The sequence below is a fragment of the Carettochelys insculpta genome, unplaced genomic scaffold (genome assembly GCF_033958435.1).
Source record: "Carettochelys insculpta isolate YL-2023 unplaced genomic scaffold, ASM3395843v1 scaffold_0048, whole genome shotgun sequence".
NCBI lineage: Eukaryota > Metazoa > Chordata > Testudines > Carettochelyidae > Carettochelys > Carettochelys insculpta.
Window position 1 is genome coordinate 33,235 of NW_027439085.1, and position 26,010 is coordinate 59,244.

The 26,010-nt window shown below is 64.4% G+C and overlaps 9 non-coding genes across 9 annotated transcripts; all 9 read right to left on the reverse strand.

Moving 5' to 3' along the window:
• Positions 1-119, reverse strand: LOC142006270 (5S ribosomal RNA). Its single transcript, XR_012643376.1, has one exon. It is a non-coding gene; the product is annotated as a 5S ribosomal RNA (ribosomal RNA).
• A 2,972-nt stretch (positions 120-3,091) lies between these two features.
• Positions 3,092-3,210, reverse strand: LOC142006271 (5S ribosomal RNA). The gene has a single exon (XR_012643377.1). It is a non-coding gene; the product is annotated as a 5S ribosomal RNA (ribosomal RNA).
• Positions 3,211-6,406: 3,196 nt separating this feature from the next.
• On the reverse strand, positions 6,407-6,525 carry LOC142006272 (5S ribosomal RNA). The gene has a single exon (XR_012643378.1). It is a non-coding gene; the product is annotated as a 5S ribosomal RNA (ribosomal RNA).
• Positions 6,526-9,571: 3,046 nt separating this feature from the next.
• On the reverse strand, positions 9,572-9,690 carry LOC142006273 (5S ribosomal RNA). The gene has a single exon (XR_012643379.1). It is a non-coding gene; the product is annotated as a 5S ribosomal RNA (ribosomal RNA).
• Positions 9,691-12,361: 2,671 nt separating this feature from the next.
• LOC142006274 (5S ribosomal RNA) lies at positions 12,362-12,480 on the reverse strand. The gene has a single exon (XR_012643380.1). It is a non-coding gene; the product is annotated as a 5S ribosomal RNA (ribosomal RNA).
• A 3,196-nt stretch (positions 12,481-15,676) lies between these two features.
• LOC142006276 (5S ribosomal RNA) lies at positions 15,677-15,795 on the reverse strand. Its single transcript, XR_012643381.1, has one exon. It is a non-coding gene; the product is annotated as a 5S ribosomal RNA (ribosomal RNA).
• Positions 15,796-18,692: 2,897 nt separating this feature from the next.
• On the reverse strand, positions 18,693-18,810 carry LOC142006292 (5S ribosomal RNA). Its single transcript, XR_012643397.1, has one exon. It is a non-coding gene; the product is annotated as a 5S ribosomal RNA (ribosomal RNA).
• Positions 18,811-22,756: 3,946 nt separating this feature from the next.
• Positions 22,757-22,875, reverse strand: LOC142006278 (5S ribosomal RNA). The gene has a single exon (XR_012643383.1). It is a non-coding gene; the product is annotated as a 5S ribosomal RNA (ribosomal RNA).
• A 2,896-nt stretch (positions 22,876-25,771) lies between these two features.
• Positions 25,772-25,890, reverse strand: LOC142006279 (5S ribosomal RNA). The gene has a single exon (XR_012643384.1). It is a non-coding gene; the product is annotated as a 5S ribosomal RNA (ribosomal RNA).
• Positions 25,891-26,010: the final 120 nt, after the last annotated feature.

The window sequence follows — 26,010 nt, forward strand, 5'->3', positions numbered from 1 at the left end:
TGCCTACGGCACCTGGGATTCCCAGGCGGTCACCCATCCAGGTACTAGCCAGGCCCGGGACGGTTTACCTTCCGAGATCGGACGAGATCGGGGGCATTCGGTCCGGTATGGCCGTAGGCCCCCGCCTCCCCGGGCTTTAGCGTCAGCAGCCTGGCCTCAGTCAGCCGGGCCCAAACAATTAACCCGGAGGCCGGGCCGAGGGAAAACTTCCTCCGAGCCGGCCCAAGGGGAAGGGAGGACGAGGACGCCGGGCCCGGGAGGTGACAGGACGTGCACGTCAGACCCGGGAAGCTGTGTGCCCCGAGGTTAACCCCCGGGCCGGGGCGGGGAGAGAAAAATGTTCTAAGTCCGGTAGGGACAGCAGGTCAACCCCGGTCCGAGGCGGGGAGAGAAAAAATTTCTAAGTCCTGCAGGGACAACAGGTCAACCCCGGTCCCAGGCGGGAGAGAAAAATTTTCAAAGTCCGGCAGGGACAGCAGGTCAACCCCGGCCGCTTTAGCAGAGGTTGACCTGGTGTCCGATTCGCTCCCCGGGCACCAGGTCAACCTCGCGCGCTTTAGCAGAGGTTGACCTGGTGTCAGATTCGCTCCCCGGGCACCAGGTCAACCTCGGGCGCTTTAGCGGAGGTTGACCTGGTGTCCGATTCGCTCCCCGGGCACCAGGTCAACCTCGGGCGCTTTAGCGGAGGTTGACCTGGTGTCCGATTCGCTCCCCGGGCACCAGGTCAACCTCGGGCGCTTTAGCAGAGGTTGACCTGGTGTCAGATTCGCTCCCCGGGCACCAGGTCAACCTCGGGCGCTTTAGCAGAGGTTGACCTGGTGTCCGATTCGCTCCCCGGGCACCAGGTAAACCGTGGCCGCTTTCAGCGGAGGTTGACCTGGTGGCCGATCCCCTCCTCGGGCTCCAAGTCCGGCAGGGACAACAGGTCAACCCCGGTCCCAGGCTGGAGAGAAAAAATTTCTAAGTCCGGCAGGGACAACAGGTCAACCCCGGTCCCAGGCTGGAGAGAAAAATTTTCTAAGTCCGGCAGGGACAACAGGTCAACCCCGGTACCGGGCTGGAGAGAAAAATTTTCTAAGTCCGGCAGGGACAGCAGGTCAACCCCGGCCGCTTTAGCAGAGGTTGACCTGGTGTCCGATTCGCTCCCCGGGCACCAGGTCAACCTCTGGCGCTTTAGCAGAGGTTGACCTGGTGTCAGATTCGCTCCCCGGGCACCAGGTCAACCTCGGGCGCTTTAGCAGAGGTTGACCTGGTGTCCGATTCGCTCCCCGGGCACCAGGTAAACCGTGGCCGCTTTCAGCGGAGGTTGACCTGGTGGCCGATTCCCTCCCCGGGCACCAGGTCAACCTCCGCTGCTTTCAGCGGGGGTTGACCTGGTGGCCCATTCGCTCCCCGGGCACCAGGTCAACCTCCGCTGCTTTCAGCGGGGGTTGACCTGGTGGCCCATTCGCTCCCCGGGCACCAGGTCAACCGCACCCTTTTTCGGCCGCCTTCGCCTCCAAATTTTTCCCCCCGTTTCCTTACCCACTCCTCAGTCACTTCATACGCCCTCCCCCTTACATCCACCGTACGCAACACCTCCACCGGGCTTAATAGTCCACAACCGAGACCCAGGGCCTTCCCCGCTCTCAACAACCTCCACCCACAGTCCCCCTCCACCGGGCTTAATAGTCCACAACCGGGACCCAGGGCCTTCCCCGCTCTCAACAACCTCCACCCACGGTCCCCCTCCACCGGGCTTAATAGTCCACAACCGGGACCCAGGGCCTTCCCCGCTCTCAACAACCTCCACCCACGGTCCCCCTCCACCGGGCTTAATAGTCCACAACCGGGACCCAGGGCCTTCCCCGCTCTCAACAACCTCCACCCACGGTCCCCCTCCACCGGGCTTAATAGTCCACAACCGAGACCCAGGGCCTTCCCCGCTCTCAACAACCTCCACCCACGGTCCCCCTCCACCGGGCTTAATAGTCCACAACCGGGACCCAGGGCCTTCCCCGCTCTCAACAACCTCCACCCACGGTCCCCCTCCACCGGGCTTAATAGTCCACAACCGGGACCCAGGGCCTTCCCCGCTCTCAACAACCTCCACCCACGGTCCCCCTCCACCGGGCTTAATAGTCCACAACCGGGACCCAGGGCCTTCCCCGCTCTCAACAACCTCCACCCACGGTCCCCCTCCACCGGGCTTAATAGTCCACAACCGGGACCCAGGGCCTTCCCCGCTCTCAACAACCTCCACCCACGGTCCCCCTCCACCGGGCTTAATAGTCCACAACCGAGACCCAGGGCATTCCCCGCTCTCAACAACCTCCACCCACGGTCCCCCTCCACCGGGCTTAATAGTCCACAACCGGGACCCAGGGCCTTCCACGCTCTCAACAACCTCCACCCACGGTCCCCCTCCACCGGGCTTAATAGTCCACAACCGAGACCCAGGGCCTTCCCCGCTCTCAACCACCTCCACCCACGGTCCCCCTCCACCGGGCTTAATAGTCCACAACCGAGACCCAGGGCCTTCCCCGCTCTCAACCACCTCCACCCACGGTCCCCCTCCACCGGGCTTAATAGTCCACAACCGAGACCCAGGGCCTTCCCCGCTCTCAACCACCTCCACCCACGGTCCCCCTCCACCGGGCTTAATAGTCCACAACCGAGACCCAGGGCCTTCCCCGCTCTCAACAACCTCCCCCCACGGTCCCCCAAGACGCACGTTCCAAGCCTTAACCCTCAGACCATCCACCCCTTGGGGGGGACCCCACACCCACCTGACCCCAACTCACTCCCACCAAAAACACCACCACCGCCACCCGCCTCAACGGCCTGCCCCACCCAGCACTCCCACACACACACCTGCCCCACCAACGCTCCACACACGCTTTCTTCCCTCTCCCCGACCCGACCCAAGCCATCGCACCGCACCGGGTGAGGGCCTAAGCTTCCTCGCCCGCCCCCCCGCCCCCGACACGCAGGCAGGCAGAGGGAAAGGCCTCAGCGCCCCCCAGGACCGTCGCGCCGCCTTGGCCTCACGGCTTCCCTGCTCCCGCACGGCAGACACACGCCCCGCTCTACCCCCGCTGGGGCCAAAAGCTGCCTACGGCACCTGGGATTCCCAGGCGGTCACCCATCCAGGTACTAGCCAGGCCCGGGACGGTTTACCTTCCGAGATCGGACGAGATCGGGGGCATTCGGTCCGGTATGGCCGTAGGCCCCCGCCTCCCCGGGCTTTAGCGTCAGCAGCCTGGCCTCAGTCAGCCGGGCCCAAACAATTAACCCGGAGGCCGGGCCGAGGGAAAACTTCCTCCGAGCCGGCCCAAGGGGAAGGGAGGACGAGGACGCCGGGCCCGGGAGGTGACAGGACGTGCACGTCAGACCCGGGAAGCTGTGTGCCCCGAGGTTAACCCCCGGGCCGGGGCGGGGAGAGAAAAATGTTCTAAGTCCGGTAGGGACAGCAGGTCAACCCCGGTCCGAGGCGGGGAGAGAAAAAATTTCTAAGTCCTGCAGGGACAACAGGTCAACCCCGGTCCCAGGCGGGAGAGAAAAATTTTCAAAGTCCGGCAGGGACAGCAGGTCAACCCCGGCCGCTTTAGCAGAGGTTGACCTGGTGTCCGATTCGCTCCCCGGGCACCAGGTCAACCTCGCGCGCTTTAGCAGAGGTTGACCTGGTGTCAGATTCGCTCCCCGGGCACCAGGTCAACCTCGGGCGCTTTAGCGGAGGTTGACCTGGTGTCCGATTCGCTCCCCGGGCACCAGGTCAACCTCGGGCGCTTTAGCGGAGGTTGACCTGGTGTCCGATTCGCTCCCCGGGCACCAGGTCAACCTCGGGCGCTTTAGCAGAGGTTGACCTGGTGTCAGATTCGCTCCCCGGGCACCAGGTCAACCTCGGGCGCTTTAGCAGAGGTTGACCTGGTGTCCGATTCGCTCCCCGGGCACCAGGTAAACCGTGGCCGCTTTCAGCGGAGGTTGACCTGGTGGCCGATCCCCTCCTCGGGCTCCAAGTCCGGCAGGGACAACAGGTCAACCCCGGTCCCAGGCTGGAGAGAAAAAATTTCTAAGTCCGGCAGGGACAACAGGTCAACCCCGGTCCCAGGCTGGAGAGAAAAATTTTCTAAGTCCGGCAGGGACAACAGGTCAACCCCGGTACCGGGCTGGAGAGAAAAATTTTCTAAGTCCGGCAGGGACAGCAGGTCAACCCCGGCCGCTTTAGCAGAGGTTGACCTGGTGTCCGATTCGCTCCCCGGGCACCAGGTCAACCTCTGGCGCTTTAGCAGAGGTTGACCTGGTGTCAGATTCGCTCCCCGGGCACCAGGTCAACCTCGGGCGCTTTAGCAGAGGTTGACCTGGTGTCCGATTCGCTCCCCGGGCACCAGGTAAACCGTGGCCGCTTTCAGCGGAGGTTGACCTGGTGGCCGATTCCCTCCCCGGGCACCAGGTCAACCTCCGCTGCTTTCAGCGGGGGTTGACCTGGTGGCCCATTCGCTCCCCGGGCACCAGGTCAACCTCCGCTGCTTTCAGCGGGGGTTGACCTGGTGGCCCATTCGCTCCCCGGGCACCAGGTCAACCGCACCCTTTTTCGGCCGCCTTCGCCTCCAAATTTTTCCCCCCGTTTCCTTACCCACTCCTCAGTCACTTCATACGCCCTCCCCCTTACATCCACCGTACGCAACACCTCCACCGGGCTTAATAGTCCACAACCGAGACCCAGGGCCTTCCCCGCTCTCAACAACCTCCACCCACAGTCCCCCTCCACCGGGCTTAATAGTCCACAACCGGGACCCAGGGCCTTCCCCGCTCTCAACAACCTCCACCCACGGTCCCCCTCCACCGGGCTTAATAGTCCACAACCGGGACCCAGGGCCTTCCCCGCTCTCAACAACCTCCACCCACGGTCCCCCTCCACCGGGCTTAATAGTCCACAACCGAGACCCAGGGCCTTCCCCGCTCTCAACAACCTCCACCCACGGTCCCCCTCCACCGGGCTTAATAGTCCACAACCGGGACCCAGGGCCTTCCCCGCTCTCAACAACCTCCACCCACGGTCCCCCTCCACCGGGCTTAATAGTCCACAACCGAGACCCAGGGCCTTCCCCGCTCTCAACAACCTCCACCCACGGTCCCCCTCCACCGGGCTTAATAGTCCACAACCGGGACCCAGGGCCTTCCCCGCTCTCAACAACCTCCACCCACGGTCCCCCTCCACCGGGCTTAATAGTCCACAACCGGGACCCAGGGCCTTCCCCGCTCTCAACAACCTCCACCCACGGTCCCCCTCCACCGGGCTTAATAGTCCACAACCGGGACCCAGGGCCTTCCCCGCTCTCAACAACCTCCACCCACGGTCCCCCTCCACCGGGCTTAATAGTCCACAACCGAGACCCAGGGCCTTCCCCGCTCTCAACAACCTCCACCCACGGTCCCCCTCCACCGGGCTTAATAGTCCACAACCGGGACCCAGGGCCTTCCCCGCTCTCAACAACCTCCACCCACGGTCCCCCTCCACCGGGCTTAATAGTCCACAACCGGGACCCAGGGCCTTCCCCGCTCTCAACCACCTCCACCCACGGTCCCCCTCCACCGGGCTTAATAGTCCACAACCGAGACCCAGGGCATTCCCCGCTCTCAACAACCTCCACCCACGGTCCCCCTCCACCGGGCTTAATAGTCCACAACCGGGACCCAGGGCCTTCCACGCTCTCAACAACCTCCACCCACGGTCCCCCTCCACCGGGCTTAATAGTCCACAACCGAGACCCAGGGCCTTCCCCGCTCTCAACCACCTCCACCCACGGTCCCCCTCCACCGGGCTTAATAGTCCACAACCGAGACCCAGGGCCTTCCCCGCTCTCAACCACCTCCACCCACGGTCCCCCTCCACCGGGCTTAATAGTCCACAACCGAGACCCAGGGCCTTCCCCGCTCTCAACCACCTCCACCCACGGTCCCCCTCCACCGGGCTTAATAGTCCACAACCGAGACCCAGGGCCTTCCCCGCTCTCAACAACCTCCACCCACGGTCCCCCAAGACGCACGTTCCAAGCCTTAACCCTCAGACCATCCACCCCCCGGGGGGGACCCCACACCCACCTGACTCCAACTCACTCCCACCAAAAACACCACCACCGCCACCGCCTCAACGGCCTGCCCCACCCAGCACTCCCACACACACACCTGCCCCACCAACGCTCCACATACGCTTTCTTCCCTCTCCCCGACCCGACCCAAGCCATCGCACCGCACCGGGTGAGGGCCTAAGCTTCCTCGCCCGCCCCCCCGCCCCCGACACGCAGGCAGGCAGAGGGAAAGGCCTCAGCGCCCCCCAGGACCGTCGCGCCGCCTTGGCCTCACGGCTTCCCTGCTCCCGCACGGCAGACACACGCCCCGCTCTACCCCCGCTGGGGCCAAAAGCTGCCTACGGCACCTGGGATTCCCAGGCGGTCACCCATCCAGGTACTAGCCAGGCCCGGGACGGTTTACCTTCCGAGATCGGACGAGATCGGGGGCATTCGGTCCGGTATGGCCGTAGGCCCCCGCCTCCCCGGGCTTTAGCGTCAGCAGCCTGGCCTCAGTCAGCCGGGCCCAAACAATTAACCCGGAGGCCGGGCCGAGGGAAAACTTCCTCCGAGCCGGCCCAAGGGGAAGGGAGGACGAGGACGCCGGGCCCGGGAGGTGACAGGACGTGCACGTCAGACCCGGGAAGCTGTGTGCCCCGAGGTTAACCCCCGGGCCGGGGCGGGGAGAGAAAAATGTTCTAAGTCCGGTAGGGACAGCAGGTCAACCCCGGTCCGAGGCGGGGAGAGAAAAAATTTCTAAGTCCTGCAGGGACAACAGGTCAACCCCGGTCCCAGGCGGGAGAGAAAAATTTTCAAAGTCCGGCAGGGACAGCAGGTCAACCCCGGCCGCTTTAGCAGAGGTTGACCTGGTGTCCGATTCGCTCCCCGGGCACCAGGTCAACCTCGCGCGCTTTAGCAGAGGTTGACCTGGTGTCAGATTCGCTCCCCGGGCACCAGGTCAACCTAGGGCGCTTTAGCGGAGGTTGACCTGGTGTCCGATTCGCTCCCCGGGCACCAGGTCAACCTCGGGCGCTTTAGCGGAGGTTGACCTGGTGTCCGATTCGCTCCCCGGGCACCAGGTCAACCTCGGGCGCTTTAGCAGAGGTTGACCTGGTGTCAGATTCGCTCCCCGGGCACCAGGTCAACCTCGGGCGCTTTAGCAGAGGTTGACCTGGTGTCCGATTCGCTCCCCGGGCACCAGGTAAACCGTGGCCGCTTTCAGCGGAGGTTGACCTGGTGGCCGATCCCCTCCTCGGGCTCCAAGTCCGGCAGGGACAACAGGTCAACCCCGGTCCCAGGCTGGAGAGAAAAAATTTCTAAGTCCGGCAGGGACAACAGGTCAACCCCGGTCCCAGGCTGGAGAGAAAAATTTTCTAAGTCCGGCAGGGACAACAGGTCAACCCCGGTACCGGGCTGGAGAGAAAAATTTTCTAAGTCCGGCAGGGACAGCAGGTCAACCCCGGCCGCTTTAGCAGAGGTTGACCTGGTGTCCGATTCGCTCCCCGGGCACCAGGTCAACCTCTGGCGCTTTAGCAGAGGTTGACCTGGTGTCAGATTCGCTCCCCGGGCACCAGGTCAACCTCGGGCGCTTTAGCAGAGGTTGACCTGGTGTCCGATTCGCTCCCCGGGCACCAGGTAAACCGTGGCCGCTTTCAGCGGAGGTTGACCTGGTGGCCGATTCCCTCCCCGGGCACCAGGTCAACCTCCGCTGCTTTCAGCGGGGGTTGACCTGGTGGCCCATTCGCTCCCCGGGCACCAGGTCAACCTCCGCTGCTTTCAGCGGGGGTTGACCTGGTGGCCCATTCGCTCCCCGGGCACCAGGTCAACCGCACCCTTTTTCGGCCGCCTTCGCCTCCAAATTTTTCCCCCCGTTTCCTTACCCACTCCTCAGTCACTTCATACGCCCTCCCCCTTACATCCACCGTACGCAACACCTCCACCGGGCTTAATAGTCCACAACCGAGACCCAGGGCCTTCCCCGCTCTCAACAACCTCCACCCACAGTCCCCCTCCACCGGGCTTAATAGTCCACAACCGGGACCCAGGGCCTTCCCCGCTCTCAACAACCTCCACCCACGGTCCCCCTCCACCGGGCTTAATAGTCCACAACCGGGACCCAGGGCCTTCCCCGCTCTCAACAACCTCCACCCACGGTCCCCCTCCACCGGGCTTAATAGTCCACAACCGGGACCCAGGGCCTTCCCCGCTCTCAACAACCTCCACCCACGGTCCCCCTCCACCGGGCTTAATAGTCCACAACCGGGACCCAGGGCCTTCCCCGCTCTCAACAACCTCCACCCACGGTCCCCCTCCACCGGGCTTAATAGTCCACAACCGAGACCCAGGGCCTTCCCCGCTCTCAACAACCTCCACCCACGGTCCCCCTCCACCGGGCTTAATAGTCCACAACCGGGACCCAGGGCCTTCCCCGCTCTCAACAACCTCCACCCACGGTCCCCCTCCACCGGGCTTAATAGTCCACAACCGGGACCCAGGGCCTTCCCCGCTCTCAACAACCTCCACCCACGGTCCCCCTCCACCGGGCTTAATAGTCCACAACCGGGACCCAGGGCCTTCCCCGCTCTCAACAACCTCCACCCACGGTCCCCCTCCACCGGGCTTAATAGTCCACAACCGGGACCCAGGGCCTTCCCCGCTCTCAACAACCTCCACCCACGGTCCCCCTCCACCGGGCTTAATAGTCCACAACCGAGACCCAGGGCATTCCCCGCTCTCAACAACCTCCACCCACGGTCCCCCTCCACCGGGCTTAATAGTCCACAACCGGGACCCAGGGCCTTCCACGCTCTCAACAACCTCCACCCACGGTCCCCCTCCACCGGGCTTAATAGTCCACAACCGAGACCCAGGGCCTTCCCCGCTCTCAACCACCTCCACCCACGGTCCCCCTCCACCGGGCTTAATAGTCCACAACCGAGACCCAGGGCCTTCCCCGCTCTCAACCACCTCCACCCACGGTCCCCCTCCACCGGGCTTAATAGTCCACAACCGAGACCCAGGGCCTTCCCCGCTCTCAACCACCTCCACCCACGGTCCCCCTCCACCGGGCTTAATAGTCCACAACCGAGACCCAGGGCCTTCCCCGCTCTCAACAACCTCCCCCCACGGTCCCCCAAGACGCACGTTCCAAGCCTTAACCCTCAGACCATCCACCCCTTGGGGGGGACCCCACACCCACCTGACCCCAACTCACTCCCACCAAAAACACCACCACCGCCACCGCCTCAACGGCCTGCCCCACCCAGCACTCCCACACACACACCTGCCCCACCAACGCTCCACACACGCTTTCTTCCCTCTCCCCGACCCGACCCAAGCCATCGCACCGCACCGGGTGAGGGCCTAAGCTTCCTCGCCCGCCCCCCCGCCCCCGACACGCAGGCAGGCAGAGGGAAAGGCCTCAGCGCCCCCCAGGACCGTCGCGCCGCCTTGGCCTCACGGCTTCCCTGCTCCCGCACGGCAGACACACGCCCCGCTCTACCCCCGCTGGGGCCAAAAGCTGCCTACGGCACCTGGGATTCCCAGGCGGTCACCCATCCAGGTACTAGCCAGGCCCGGGACGGTTTACCTTCCGAGATCGGACGAGATCGGGGGCATTCGGTCCGGTATGGCCGTAGGCCCCCGCCTCCCCGGGCTTTAGCGTCAGCAGCCTGGCCTCAGTCAGCCGGGCCCAAACAATTAACCCGGAGGCCGGGCCGAGGGAAAACTTCCTCCGAGCCGGCCCAAGGGGAAGGGAGGACGAGGACGCCGGGCCCGGGAGGTGACAGGACGTGCACGTCAGACCCGGGAAGCTGTGTGCCCCGAGGTTAACCCCCGGGCCGGGGCGGGGAGAGAAAAATGTTCTAAGTCCGGTAGGGACAGCAGGTCAACCCCGGTCCGAGGCGGGGAGAGAAAAAATTTCTAAGTCCTGCAGGGACAACAGGTCAACCCCGGTCCCAGGCGGGAGAGAAAAATTTTCAAAGTCCGGCAGGGACAGCAGGTCAACCCCGGCCGCTTTAGCAGAGGTTGACCTGGTGTCCGATTCGCTCCCCGGGCACCAGGTCAACCTCGCGCGCTTTAGCAGAGGTTGACCTGGTGTCAGATTCGCTCCCCGGGCACCAGGTCAACCTCGGGCGCTTTAGCGGAGGTTGACCTGGTGTCCGATTCGCTCCCCGGGCACCAGGTCAACCTCGGGCGCTTTAGCGGAGGTTGACCTGGTGTCCGATTCGCTCCCCGGGCACCAGGTCAACCTCGGGCGCTTTAGCAGAGGTTGACCTGGTGTCAGATTCGCTCCCCGGGCACCAGGTCAACCTCGGGCGCTTTAGCAGAGGTTGACCTGGTGTCCGATTCGCTCCCCGGGCACCAGGTAAACCGTGGCCGCTTTCAGCGGAGGTTGACCTGGTGGCCGATCCCCTCCTCGGGCTCCAAGTCCGGCAGGGACAACAGGTCAACCCCGGTCCCAGGCTGGAGAGAAAAAATTTCTAAGTCCGGCAGGGACAACAGGTCAACCCCGGTCCCAGGCTGGAGAGAAAAATTTTCTAAGTCCGGCAGGGACAACAGGTCAACCCCGGTACCGGGCTGGAGAGAAAAATTTTCTAAGTCCGGCAGGGACAGCAGGTCAACCCCGGCCGCTTTAGCAGAGGTTGACCTGGTGTCCGATTCGCTCCCCGGGCACCAGGTCAACCTCTGGCGCTTTAGCAGAGGTTGACCTGGTGTCAGATTCGCTCCCCGGGCACCAGGTCAACCTCGGGCGCTTTAGCAGAGGTTGACCTGGTGTCCGATTCGCTCCCCGGGCACCAGGTAAACCGTGGCCGCTTTCAGCGGAGGTTGACCTGGTGGCCGATTCCCTCCCCGGGCACCAGGTCAACCTCCGCTGCTTTCAGCGGGGGTTGACCTGGTGGCCCATTCGCTCCCCGGGCACCAGGTCAACCTCCGCTGCTTTCAGCGGGGGTTGACCTGGTGGCCCATTCGCTCCCCGGGCACCAGGTCAACCGCACCCTTTTTCGGCCGCCTTCGCCTCCAAATTTTTCCCCCCGTTTCCTTACCCACTCCTCAGTCACTTCATACGCCCTCCCCCTTACATCCACCGTACGCAACACCTCCACCGGGCTTAATAGTCCACAACCGAGACCCAGGGCCTTCCCCGCTCTCAACAACCTCCACCCACAGTCCCCCTCCACCGGGCTTAATAGTCCACAACCGGGACCCAGGGCCTTCCCCGCTCTCAACAACCTCCACCCACGGTCCCCCTCCACCGGGCTTAATAGTCCACAACCGGGACCCAGGGCCTTCCCCGCTCTCAACAACCTCCACCCACGGTCCCCCTCCACCGGGCTTAATAGTCCACAACCGAGACCCAGGGCCTTCCCCGCTCTCAACAACCTCCACCCACGGTCCCCCTCCACCGGGCTTAATAGTCCACAACCGGGACCCAGGGCCTTCCCCGCTCTCAACAACCTCCACCCACGGTCCCCCTCCACCGGGCTTAATAGTCCACAACCGGGACCCAGGGCCTTCCCCGCTCTCAACAACCTCCACCCACGGTCCCCCTCCACCGGGCTTAATAGTCCACAACCGGGACCCAGGGCCTTCCCCGCTCTCAACAACCTCCACCCACGGTCCCCCTCCACCGGGCTTAATAGTCCACAACCGGGACCCAGGGCCTTCCCCGCTCTCAACAACCTCCACCCACGGTCCCCCTCCACCGGGCTTAATAGTCCACAACCGAGACCCAGGGCCTTCCCCGCTCTCAACAACCTCCACCCACGGTCCCCCTCCACCGGGCTTAATAGTCCACAACCGGGACCCAGGGCCTTCCCCGCTCTCAACAACCTCCACCCACGGTCCCCCTCCACCGGGCTTAATAGTCCACAACCGAGACCCAGGGCCTTCCCCGCTCTCAACAACCTCCCCCCACGGTCCCCCAAGACGCACGTTCCAAGCCTTAACCCTCAGACCATCCACCCCCCGGGGGGGACCCCACACCCACCTGACCCCAACTCACTCCCACCAAAAACACCACCACCGCCACCGCCTCAACGGCCTGCCCCACCCAGCACTCCCACACACACACCTGCCCCACCAACGCTCCACACACGCTTTCTTCCCTCTCCCCGACCCGACCCAAGCCATCGCACCGCACCGGGTGAGGGCCTAAGCTTCCTCGCCCGCCCCCCCGCCCCCGACACGCAGGCAGGCAGAGGGAAAGGCCTCAGCGCCCCCCAGGACCGTCGCGCCGCCTTGGCCTCACGGCTTCCCTGCTCCCGCACGGCAGACACACGCCCCGCTCTACCCCCGCTGGGGCCAAAAGCTGCCTACGGCACCTGGGATTCCCAGGCGGTCACCCATCCAGGTACTAGCCAGGCCCGGGACGGTTTACCTTCCGAGATCGGACGAGATCGGGGGCATTCGGTCCGGTATGGCCGTAGGCCCCCGCCTCCCCGGGCTTTAGCGTCAGCAGCCTGGCCTCAGTCAGCCGGGCCCAAACAATTAACCCGGAGGCCGGGCCGAGGGAAAACTTCCTCCGAGCCGGCCCAAGGGGAAGGGAGGACGAGGACGCCGGGCCCGGGAGGTGACAGGACGTGCACGTCAGACCCGGGAAGCTGTGTGCCCCGAGGTTAACCCCCGGGCCGGGGCGGGGAGAGAAAAATGTTCTAAGTCCGGTAGGGACAGCAGGTCAACCCCGGTCCGAGGCGGGGAGAGAAAAAATTTCTAAGTCCTGCAGGGACAACAGGTCAACCCCGGTCCCAGGCGGGAGAGAAAAATTTTCAAAGTCCGGCAGGGACAGCAGGTCAACCCCGGCCGCTTTAGCAGAGGTTGACCTGGTGTCCGATTCGCTCCCCGGGCACCAGGTCAACCTCGCGCGCTTTAGCAGAGGTTGACCTGGTGTCAGATTCGCTCCCCGGGCACCAGGTCAACCTCGGGCGCTTTAGCGGAGGTTGACCTGGTGTCCGATTCGCTCCCCGGGCACCAGGTCAACCTCGGGCGCTTTAGCGGAGGTTGACCTGGTGTCCGATTCGCTCCCCGGGCACCAGGTCAACCTCGGGCGCTTTAGCAGAGGTTGACCTGGTGTCAGATTCGCTCCCCGGGCACCAGGTCAACCTCGGGCGCTTTAGCAGAGGTTGACCTGGTGTCCGATTCGCTCCCCGGGCACCAGGTAAACCGTGGCCGCTTTCAGCGGAGGTTGACCTGGTGGCCGATCCCCTCCTCGGGCTCCAAGTCCGGCAGGGACAACAGGTCAACCCCGGTCCCAGGCTGGAGAGAAAAAATTTCTAAGTCCGGCAGGGACAACAGGTCAACCCCGGTCCCAGGCTGGAGAGAAAAATTTTCTAAGTCCGGCAGGGACAACAGGTCAACCCCGGTACCGGGCTGGAGAGAAAAATTTTCTAAGTCCGGCAGGGACAGCAGGTCAACCCCGGCCGCTTTAGCAGAGGTTGACCTGGTGTCCGATTCGCTCCCCGGGCACCAGGTCAACCTCTGGCGCTTTAGCAGAGGTTGACCTGGTGTCAGATTCGCTCCCCGGGCACCAGGTCAACCTCGGGCGCTTTAGCAGAGGTTGACCTGGTGTCCGATTCGCTCCCCGGGCACCAGGTAAACCGTGGCCGCTTTCAGCGGAGGTTGACCTGGTGGCCGATTCCCTCCCCGGGCACCAGGTCAACCTCCGCTGCTTTCAGCGGGGGTTGACCTGGTGGCCCATTCGCTCCCCGGGCACCAGGTCAACCTCCGCTGCTTTCAGCGGGGGTTGACCTGGTGGCCCATTCGCTCCCCGGGCACCAGGTCAACCGCACCCTTTTTCGGCCGCCTTCGCCTCCAAATTTTTCCCCCCGTTTCCTTACCCACTCCTCAGTCACTTCATACGCCCTCCCCCTTACATCCACCGTACGCAACACCTCCACCGGGCTTAATAGTCCACAACCGAGACCCAGGGCCTTCCCCGCTCTCAACAACCTCCACCCACAGTCCCCCTCCACCGGGCTTAATAGTCCACAACCGGGACCCAGGGCCTTCCCCGCTCTCAACAACCTCCACCCACGGTCCCCCTCCACCGGGCTTAATAGTCCACAACCGGGACCCAGGGCCTTCCCCGCTCTCAACAACCTCCACCCACGGTCCCCCTCCACCGGGCTTAATAGTCCACAACCGAGACCCAGGGCCTTCCCCGCTCTCAACAACCTCCACCCACGGTCCCCCTCCACCGGGCTTAATAGTCCACAACCGGGACCCAGGGCCTTCCCCGCTCTCAACAACCTCCACCCACGGTCCCCCTCCACCGGGCTTAATAGTCCACAACCGAGACCCAGGGCCTTCCCCGCTCTCAACAACCTCCACCCACGGTCCCCCTCCACCGGGCTTAATAGTCCACAACCGGGACCCAGGGCCTTCCCCGCTCTCAACAACCTCCACCCACGGTCCCCCTCCACCGGGCTTAATAGTCCACAACCGGGACCCAGGGCCTTCCCCGCTCTCAACAACCTCCACCCACGGTCCCCCTCCACCGGGCTTAATAGTCCACAACCGGGACCCAGGGCCTTCCCCGCTCTCAACAACCTCCACCCACGGTCCCCCTCCACCGGGCTTAATAGTCCACAACCGAGACCCAGGGCCTTCCCCGCTCTCAACAACCTCCACCCACGGTCCCCCTCCACCGGGCTTAATAGTCCACAACCGGGACCCAGGGCCTTCCCCGCTCTCAACAACCTCCACCCACGGTCCCCCTCCACCGGGCTTAATAGTCCACAACCGGGACCCAGGGCCTTCCCCGCTCTCAACCACCTCCACCCACGGTCCCCCTCCACCGGGCTTAATAGTCCACAACCGAGACCCAGGGCATTCCCCGCTCTCAACAACCTCCACCCACGGTCCCCCTCCACCGGGCTTAATAGTCCACAACCGGGACCCAGGGCCTTCCACGCTCTCAACAACCTCCACCCACGGTCCCCCTCCACCGGGCTTAATAGTCCACAACCGAGACCCAGGGCCTTCCCCGCTCTCAACCACCTCCACCCACGGTCCCCCTCCACCGGGCTTAATAGTCCACAACCGAGACCCAGGGCCTTCCCCGCTCTCAACCACCTCCACCCACGGTCCCCCTCCACCGGGCTTAATAGTCCACAACCGAGACCCAGGGCCTTCCCCGCTCTCAACCACCTCCACCCACGGTCCCCCTCCACCGGGCTTAATAGTCCACAACCGAGACCCAGGGCCTTCCCCGCTCTCAACAACCTCCACCCACGGTCCCCCAAGACGCACGTTCCAAGCCTTAACCCTCAGACCATCCACCCCCCGGGGGGGACCCCACACCCACCTGACTCCAACTCACTCCCACCAAAAACACCACCACCGCCACCGCCTCAACGGCCTGCCCCACCCAGCACTCCCACACACACACCTGCCCCACCAACGCTCCACATACGCTTTCTTCCCTCTCCCCGACCCGACCCAAGCCATCGCACCGCACCGGGTGAGGGCCTAAGCTTCCTCGCCCGCCCCCCCGCCCCCGACACGCAGGCAGGCAGAGGGAAAGGCCTCAGCGCCCCCCAGGACCGTCGCGCCGCCTTGGCCTCACGGCTTCCCTGCTCCCGCACGGCAGACACACGCCCCGCTCTACCCCCGCTGGGGCCAAAAGCTGCCTACGGCACCTGGGATTCCCAGGCGGTCACCCATCCAGGTACTAGCCAGGCCCGGGACGGTTTACCTTCCGAGATCGGACGAGATCGGGGGCATTCGGTCCGGTATGGCCGTAGGCCCCCGCCTCCCCGGGCTTTAGCGTCAGCAGCCTGGCCTCAGTCAGCCGGGCCCAAACAATTAACCCGGAGGCCGGGCCGAGGGAAAACTTCCTCCGAGCCGGCCCAAGGGGAAGGGAGGACGAGGACGCCGGGCCCGGGAGGTGACAGGACGTGCACGTCAGACCCGGGAAGCTGTGTGCCCCGAGGTTAACCCCCGGGCCGGGGCGGGGAGAGAAAAATGTTCTAAGTCCGGTAGGGACAGCAGGTCAACCCCGGTCCGAGGCGGGGAGAGAAAAAATTTCTAAGTCCTGCAGGGACAACAGGTCAACCCCGGTCCCAGGCGGGAGAGAAAAATTTTCAAAGTCCGGCAGGGACAGCAGGTCAACCCCGGCCGCTTTAGCAGAGGTTGACCTGGTGTCCGATTCGCTCCCCGGGCACCAGGTCAACCTCGCGCGCTTTAGCAGAGGTTGACCTGGTGTCAGATTCGCTCCCCGGGCACCAGGTCAACCTAGGGCGCTTTAGCGGAGGTTGACCTGGTGTCCGATTCGCTCCCCGGGCACCAGGTCAACCTCGGGCGCTTTAGCGGAGGTTGACCTGGTGTCCGATTCGCTCCCCGGGCACCAGGTCAACCTCGGGCGCTTTAGCAGAGGTTGACCTGGTGTCAGATTCGCTCCCCGGGCACCAGGTCAACCTCGGGCGCTTTAGCAGAGGTTGACCTGGTGTCCGATTCGCTCCCCGGGCACCAGGTAAACCGTGGCCGCTTTCAGCGGAGGTTGACCTGGTGGCCGATCCCCTCCTCGGGCTCCAAGTCCGGCAGGGACAACAGGTCAACCCCGGTCCCAGGCTGGAGAGAAAAAATTTCTAAGTCCGGCAGGGACAACAGGTCAACCCCGGTCCCAGGCTGGAGAGAAAAATTTTCTAAGTCCGGCAGGGACAACAGGTCAACCCCGGTACCGGGCTGGAGAGAAAAATTTTCTAAGTCCGGCAGGGACAGCAGGTCAACCCCGGCCGCTTTAGCAGAGGTTGACCTGGTGTCCGATTCGCTCCCCGGGCACCAGGTCAACCTCTGGCGCTTTAGCAGAGGTTGACCTGGTGTCAGATTCGCTCCCCGGGCACCAGGTCAACCTCGGGCGCTTTAGCAGAGGTTGACCTGGTGTCCGATTCGCTCCCCGGGCACCAGGTAAACCGTGGCCGCTTTCAGCGGAGGTTGACCTGGTGGCCGATTCCCTCCCCGGGCACCAGGTCAACCTCCGCTGCTTTCAGCGGGGGTTGACCTGGTGGCCCATTCGCTCCCCGGGCACCAGGTCAACCTCCGCTGCTTTCAGCGGGGGTTGACCTGGTGGCCCATTCGCTCCCCGGGCACCAGGTCAACCGCACCCTTTTTCGGCCGCCTTCGCCTCCAAATTTTTCCCCCCGTTTCCTTACCCACTCCTCAGTCACTTCATACGCCCTCCCCCTTACATCCACCGTACGCAACACCTCCACCGGGCTTAATAGTCCACAACCGAGACCCAGGGCCTTCCCCGCTCTCAACAACCTCCACCCACAGTCCCCCTCCACCGGGCTTAATAGTCCACAACCGGGACCCAGGGCCTTCCCCGCTCTCAACAACCTCCACCCACGGTCCCCCTCCACCGGGCTTAATAGTCCACAACCGGGACCCAGGGCCTTCCCCGCTCTCAACAACCTCCACCCACGGTCCCCCTCCACCGGGCTTAATAGTCCACAACCGAGACCCAGGGCCTTCCCCGCTCTCAACAACCTCCACCCACGGTCCCCCTCCACCGGGCTTAATAGTCCACAACCGGGACCCAGGGCCTTCCCCGCTCTCAACAACCTCCACCCACGGTCCCCCTCCACCGGGCTTAATAGTCCACAACCGGGACCCAGGGCCTTCCCCGCTCTCAACAACCTCCACCCACGGTCCCCCTTCACCGGGCTTAATAGTCCACAACCGGGACCCAGGGCCTTCCCCGCTCTCAACAACCTCCACCCACGGTCCCCCTCCACCGGGCTTAATAGTCCACAACCGGGACCCAGGGCCTTCCCCGCTCTCAACAACCTCCACCCACGGTCCCCCTCCACCGGGCTTAATAGTCCACAACCGAGACCCAGGGCATTCCCCGCTCTCAACAACCTCCACCCACGGTCCCCCTCCACCGGGCTTAATAGTCCACAACCGGGACCCAGGGCCTTCCACGCTCTCAACAACCTCCACCCACGGTCCCCCTCCACCGGGCTTAATAGTCCACAACCGAGACCCAGGGCCTTCCCCGCTCTCAACCACCTCCACCCACGGTCCCCCTCCACCGGGCTTAATAGTCCACAACCGAGACCCAGGGCCTTCCCCGCTCTCAACCACCTCCACCCACGGTCCCCCTCCACCGGGCTTAATAGTCCACAACCGAGACCCAGGGCCTTCCCCGCTCTCAACCACCTCCACCCACGGTCCCCCTCCACCGGGCTTAATAGTCCACAACCGAGACCCAGGGCCTTCCCCGCTCTCAACAACCTCCCCCCACGGTCCCCCAAGACGCACGTTCCAAGCCTTAACCCTCAGACCATCCACCCCTTGGGGGGGACCCCACACCCACCTGACCCCAACTCACTCCCACCAAAAACACCACCACCGCCACCGCCTCAACGGCCTGCCCCACCCAGCACTCCCACACACACACCTGCCCCACCAACGCTCCACACACGCTTTCTTCCCTCTCCCCGACCCGACCCAAGCCATCGCACCGCACCGGGTGAGGGCCTAAGCTTCCTCGCCCGCCCCCCCGCCCCCGACACGCAGGCAGGCAGAAGGGAAAGGCCTCAGCGCCCCCCAGGACCGTCGCGCCGCCTTGGCCTCACGGCTTCCCTGCTCCCGCACGGCAGACACACGCCCCGCTCTACCCCCGCTGGGGCCAAAAGCTGCCTACGGCACCTGGGATTCCCAGGCGGTCACCCATCCAGGTACTAGCCAGGCCCGGGACGGTTTACCTTCCGAGATCGACGAGATCGGGGGCATTCGGTCCGGTATGGCCGTAGGCCCCCGCCTCCCCGGGCTTTAGCGTCAGCAGCCTGGCCTCAGTCAGCCGGGCCCAAACAATTAACCCGGAGGCCGGGCCGAGGGAAAACTTCCTCCGAGCCGGCCCAAGGGGAAGGGAGGACGAGGACGCCGGGCCCGGGAGGTGACAGGACGTGCACGTCAGACCCGGGAAGCTGTGTGCCCCGAGGTTAACCCCCGGGCCGGGGCGGGGAGAGAAAAATGTTCTAAGTCCGGTAGGGACAGCAGGTCAACCCCGGTCCGAGGCGGGGAGAGAAAAAATTTCTAAGTCCTGCAGGGACAACAGGTCAACCCCGGTCCCAGGCGGGAGAGAAAAATTTTCAAAGTCCGGCAGGGACAGCAGGTCAACCCCGGCCGCTTTAGCAGAGGTTGACCTGGTGTCCGATTCGCTCCCCGGGCACCAGGTCAACCTCGCGCGCTTTAGCAGAGGTTGACCTGGTGTCAGATTCGCTCCCCGGGCACCAGGTCAACCTCGGGCGCTTTAGCGGAGGTTGACCTGGTGTCCGATTCGCTCCCCGGGCACCAGGTCAACCTCGGGCGCTTTAGCGGAGGTTGACCTGGTGTCCGATTCGCTCCCCGGGCACCAGGTCAACCTCGGGCGCTTTAGCAGAGGTTGACCTGGTGTCAGATTCGCTCCCCGGGCACCAGGTCAACCTCGGGCGCTTTAGCAGAGGTTGACCTGGTGTCCGATTCGCTCCCCGGGCACCAGGTAAACCGTGGCCGCTTTCAGCGGAGGTTGACCTGGTGGCCGATCCCCTCCTCGGGCTCCAAGTCCGGCAGGGACAACAGGTCAACCCCGGTCCCAGGCTGGAGAGAAAAAATTTCTAAGTCCGGCAGGGACAACAGGTCAACCCCGGTCCCAGGCTGGAGAGAAAAATTTTCTAAGTCCGGCAGGGACAACAGGTCAACCCCGGTACCGGGCTGGAGAGAAAAATTTTCTAAGTCCGGCAGGGACAGCAGGTCAACCCCGGCCGCTTTAGCAGAGGTTGACCTGGTGTCCGATTCGCTCCCCGGGCACCAGGTCAACCTCTGGCGCTTTAGCAGAGGTTGACCTGGTGTCAGATTCGCTCCCCGGGCACCAGGTCAACCTCTGGCGCTTTAGCAGAGGTTGACCTGGTGTCCGATTCGCTCCCCGGGCACCAGGTAAACCGTGGCCGCTTTCAGCGGAGGTTGACCTGGTGGCCGATTCCCTCCCCGGGCACCAGGTCAACCTCCGCTGCTTTCAGCGGGGGTTGACCTGGTGGCCCATTCGCTCCCCGGGCACCAGGTCAACCTCCGCTGCTTTCAGCGGGGGTTGACCTGGTGGCCCATTCGCTCCCCGGGCACCAGGTCAACCGCACCCTTTTTCGGCCGCCTTCGCCTCCAAATTTTTCCCCCCGTTTCCTTACCCACTCCTCAGTCACTTCATACGCCCTCCCCCTTACATCCACCGTACGCAACACCTCCACCGGGCTTAATAGTCCACAACCGAGACCCAGGGCCTTCCCCGCTCTCAACAACCTCCACCCACAGTCCCCCTCCACCGGGCTTAATAGTCCACAACCGGGACCCAGGGCCTTCCCCGCTCTCAACAACCTCCACCCACGGTCCCCCTCCACCGGGCTTAATAGTCCACAACCGGGACCCAGGGCCTTCCCCGCTCTCAACAACCTCCACCCACGGTCCCCCTCCACCGGGCTTAATAGTCCACAACCGAGACCCAGGGCCTTCCCCGCTCTCAACAACCTCCACCCACGGTCCCCCTCCACCGGGCTTAATAGTCCACAACCGGGACCCAGGGCCTTCCCCGCTCTCAACAACCTCCACCCACGGTCCCCCTCCACCGGGCTTAATAGTCCACAACCGAGACCCAGGGCCTTCCCCGCTCTCAACAACCTCCACCCACGGTCCCCCTCCACCGGGCTTAATAGTCCACAACCGGGACCCAGGGCCTTCCCCGCTCTCAACAACCTCCACCCACGGTCCCCCTCCACCGGGCTTAATAGTCCACAACCGGGACCCAGGGCCTTCCCCGCTCTCAACAACCTCCACCCACGGTCCCCCTCCACCGGGCTTAATAGTCCACAACCGGGACCCAGGGCCTTCCCCGCTCTCAACAACCTCCACCCACGGTCCCCCTCCACCGGGCTTAATAGTCCACAACCGAGACCCAGGGCCTTCCCCGCTCTCAACAACCTCCACCCACGGTCCCCCTCCACCGGGCTTAATAGTCCACAACCGGGACCCAGGGCCTTCCCCGCTCTCAACAACCTCCACCCACGGTCCCCCTCCACCGGGCTTAATAGTCCACAACCGGGACCCAGGGCCTTCCCCGCTCTCAACCACCTCCACCCACGGTCCCCCTCCACCGGGCTTAATAGTCCACAACCGAGACCCAGGGCATTCCCCGCTCTCAACAACCTCCACCCACGGTCCCCCTCCACCGGGCTTAATAGTCCACAACCGGGACCCAGGGCCTTCCACGCTCTCAACAACCTCCACCCACGGTCCCCCTCCACCGGGCTTAATAGTCCACAACCGAGACCCAGGGCCTTCCCCGCTCTCAACCACCTCCACCCACGGTCCCCCTCCACCGGGCTTAATAGTCCACAACCGAGACCCAGGGCCTTCCCCGCTCTCAACCACCTCCACCCACGGTCCCCCTCCACCGGGCTTAATAGTCCACAACCGAGACCCAGGGCCTTCCCCGCTCTCAACAACCTCCACCCACGGTCCCCCTCCACCGGGCTTAATAGTCCACAACCGGGACCCAGGGCCTTCCCCGCTCTCAACAACCTCCACCCACGGTCCCCCTCCACCGGGCTTAATAGTCCACAACCGGGACCCAGGGCCTTCCCCGCTCTCAACAACCTCCACCCACGGTCCCCCTCCACCGGGCTTAATAGTCCACAACCGAGACCCAGGGCCTTCCCCGCTCTCAACAACCTCCACCCACGGTCCCCCTCCACCGGGCTTAATAGTCCACAACCGGGACCCAGGGCCTTCCCCGCTCTCAACAACCTCCACCCACGGTCCCCCTCCACCGGGCTTAATAGTCCACAACCGGGACCCAGGGCCTTCCCCGCTCTCAACCACCTCCACCCACGGTCCCCCTCCACCGGGCTTAATAGTCCACAACCGAGACCCAGGGCATTCCCCGCTCTCAACAACCTCCACCCACGGTCCCCCTCCACCGGGCTTAATAGTCCACAACCGGGACCCAGGGCCTTCCACGCTCTCAACAACCTCCACCCACGGTCCCCCTCCACCGGGCTTAATAGTCCACAACCGAGACCCAGGGCCTTCCCCGCTCTCAACCACCTCCACCCACGGTCCCCCTCCACCGGGCTTAATAGTCCACAACCGAGACCCAGGGCCTTCCCCGCTCTCAACCACCTCCACCCACGGTCCCCCTCCACCGGGCTTAATAGTCCACAACCGAGACCCAGGGCCTTCCCCGCTCTCAACCACCTCCACCCACGGTCCCCCTCCACCGGGCTTAATAGTCCACAACCGAGACCCAGGGCCTTCCCCGCTCTCAACAACCTCCACCCACGGTCCCCCAAGACGCACGTTCCAAGCCTTAACCCTCAGACCATCCACCCCCCGGGGGGGACCCCACACCCACCTGACTCCAACTCACTCCCACCAAAAACACCACCACCGCCACCGCCTCAACGGCCTGCCCCACCCAGCACTCCCACACACACACCTGCCCCACCAACGCTCCACATACGCTTTCTTCCCTCTCCCCGACCCGACCCAAGCCATCGCACCGCACCGGGTGAGGGCCTAAGCTTCCTCGCCCGCCCCCCCGCCCCCGACACGCAGGCAGGCAGAGGGAAAGGCCTCAGCGCCCCCCAGGACCGTCGCGCCGCCTTGGCCTCACGGCTTCCCTGCTCCCGCACGGCAGACACACGCCCCGCTCTACCCCCGCTGGGGCCAAAAGCTGCCTACGGCACCTGGGATTCCCAGGCGGTCACCCATCCAGGTACTAGCCAGGCCCGGGACGGTTTACCTTCCGAGATCGGACGAGATCGGGGGCATTCGGTCCGGTATGGCCGTAGGCCCCCGCCTCCCCGGGCTTTAGCGTCAGCAGCCTGGCCTCAGTCAGCCGGGCCCAAACAATTAACCCGGAGGCCGGGCCGAGGGAAAACTTCCTCCGAGCCGGCCCAAGGGGAAGGGAGGACGAGGACGCCGGGCCCGGGAGGTGACAGGACGTGCACGTCAGACCCGGGAAGCTGTGTGCCCCGAGGTTAACCCCCGGGCCGGGGCGGGGAGAGAAAAATGTTCTAAGTCCGGTAGGGACAGCAGGTCAACCCCGGTCCGAGGCGGGGAGAGAAAAAATTTCTAAGTCCTGCAGGGACAACAGGTCAACCCCGGTCCCAGGCGGGAGAGAAAAATTTTCAAAGTCCGGCAGGGACAGCAGGTCAACCCCGGCCGCTTTAGCAGAGGTTGACCTGGTGTCCGATTCGCTCCCCGGGCACCAGGTCAACCTCGCGCGCTTTAGCAGAGGTTGACCTGGTGTCAGATTCGCTCCCCGGGCACCAGGTCAACCTAGGGCGCTTTAGCGGAGGTTGACCTGGTGTCCGATTCGCTCCCCGGGCACCAGGTCAACCTCGGGCGCTTTAGCGGAGGTTGACCTGGTGTCCGATTCGCTCCCCGGGCACCAGGTCAACCTCGGGCGCTTTAGCAGAGGTTGACCTGGTGTCAGATTCGCTCCCCGGGCACCAGGTCAACCTCGGGCGCTTTAGCAGAGGTTGACCTGGTGTCCGATTCGCTCCCCGGGCACCAGGTAAACCGTGGCCGCTTTCAGCGGAGGTTGACCTGGTGGCCGATCCCCTCCTCGGGCTCCAAGTCCGGCAGGGACAACAGGTCAACCCCGGTCCCAGGCTGGAGAGAAAAAATTTCTAAGTCCGGCAGGGACAACAGGTCAACCCCGGTCCCAGGCTGGAGAGAAAAATTTTCTAAGTCCGGCAGGGACAACAGGTCAACCCCGGTACCGGGCTGGAGAGAAAAATTTTCTAAGTCCGGCAGGGACAGCAGGTCAACCCCGGCCGCTTTAGCAGAGGTTGACCTGGTGTCCGATTCGCTCCCCGGGCACCAGGTCAACCTCTGGCGCTTTAGCAGAGGTTGACCTGGTGTCAGATTCGCTCCCCGGGCACCAGGTCAACCTCGGGCGCTTTAGCAGAGGTTGACCTGGTGTCCGATTCGCTCCCCGGGCACCAGGTAAACCGTGGCCGCTTTCAGCGGAGGTTGACCTGGTGGCCGATTCCCTCCCCGGGCACCAGGTCAACCTCCGCTGCTTTCAGCGGGGGTTGACCTGGTGGCCCATTCGCTCCCCGGGCACCAGGTCAACCTCCGCTGCTTTCAGCGGGGGTTGACCTGGTGGCCCATTCGCTCCCCGGGCACCAGGTCAACCGCACCCTTTTTCGGCCGCCTTCGCCTCCAAATTTTTCCCCCCGTTTCCTTACCCACTCCTCAGTCACTTCATACGCCCTCCCCCTTACATCCACCGTACGCAACACCTCCACCGGGCTTAATAGTCCACAACCGAGACCCAGGGCCTTCCCCGCTCTCAACAACCTCCACCCACAGTCCCCCTCCACCGGGCTTAATAGTCCACAACCGGGACCCAGGGCCTTCCCCGCTCTCAACAACCTCCACCCACGGTCCCCCTCCACCGGGCTTAATAGTCCACAACCGGGACCCAGGGCCTTCCCCGCTCTCAACAACCTCCACCCACGGTCCCCCTCCACCGGGCTTAATAGTCCACAACCGAGACCCAGGGCCTTCCCCGCTCTCAACAACCTCCACCCACGGTCCCCCTCCACCGGGCTTAATAGTCCACAACCGGGACCCAGGGCCTTCCCCGCTCTCAACAACCTCCACCCACGGTCCCCCTCCACCGGGCTTAATAGTCCACAACCGGGACCCAGGGCCTTCCCCGCTCTCAACAACCTCCACCCACGGTCCCCCTCCACCGGGCTTAATAGTCCACAACCGGGACCCAGGGCCTTCCCCGCTCTCAACAACCTCCACCCACGGTCCCCCTCCACCGGGCTTAATAGTCCACAACCGGGACCCAGGGCCTTCCCCGCTCTCAACAACCTCCACCCACGGTCCCCCTCCACCGGGCTTAATAGTCCACAACCGAGACCCAGGGCATTCCCCGCTCTCAACAACCTCCACCCACGGTCCCCCTCCACCGGGCTTAATAGTCCACAACCGGGACCCAGGGCCTTCCACGCTCTCAACAACCTCCACCCACGGTCCCCCTCCACCGGGCTTAATAGTCCACAACCGAGACCCAGGGCCTTCCCCGCTCTCAACCACCTCCACCCACGGTCCCCCTCCACCGGGCTTAATAGTCCACAACCGAGACCCAGGGCCTTCCCCGCTCTCAACCACCTCCACCCACGGTCCCCCTCCACCGGGCTTAATAGTCCACAACCGAGACCCAGGGCCTTCCCCGCTCTCAACCACCTCCACCCACGGTCCCCCTCCACCGGGCTTAATAGTCCACAACCGAGACCCAGGGCCTTCCCCGCTCTCAACAACCTCCCCCCACGGTCCCCCAAGACGCACGTTCCAAGCCTTAACCCTCAGACCATCCACCCCTTGGGGGGGACCCCACACCCACCTGACCCCAACTCACTCCCACCAAAAACACCACCACCGCCACCGCCTCAACGGCCTGCCCCACCCAGCACTCCCACACACACACCTGCCCCACCAACGCTCCACACACGCTTTCTTCCCTCTCCCCGACCCGACCCAAGCCATCGCACCGCACCGGGTGAGGGCCTAAGCTTCCTCGCCCGCCCCCCCGCCCCCGACACGCAGGCAGGCAGAGGGAAAGGCCTCAGCGCCCCCCAGGACCGTCGCGCCGCCTTGGCCTCACGGCTTCCCTGCTCCCGCACGGCAGACACACGCCCCGCTCTACCCCCGCTGGGGCCAAAAGCTGCCTACGGCACCTGGGATTCCCAGGCGGTCACCCATCCAGGTACTAGCCAGGCCCGGGACGGTTTACCTTCCGAGATCGGACGAGATCGGGGGCATTCGGTCCGGTATGGCCGTAGGCCCCCGCCTCCCCGGGCTTTAGCGTCAGCAGCCTGGCCTCAGTCAGCCGGGCCCAAACAATTAACCCGGAGGCCGGGCCGAGGGAAAACTTCCTCCGAGCCGGCCCAAGGGGAAGGGAGGA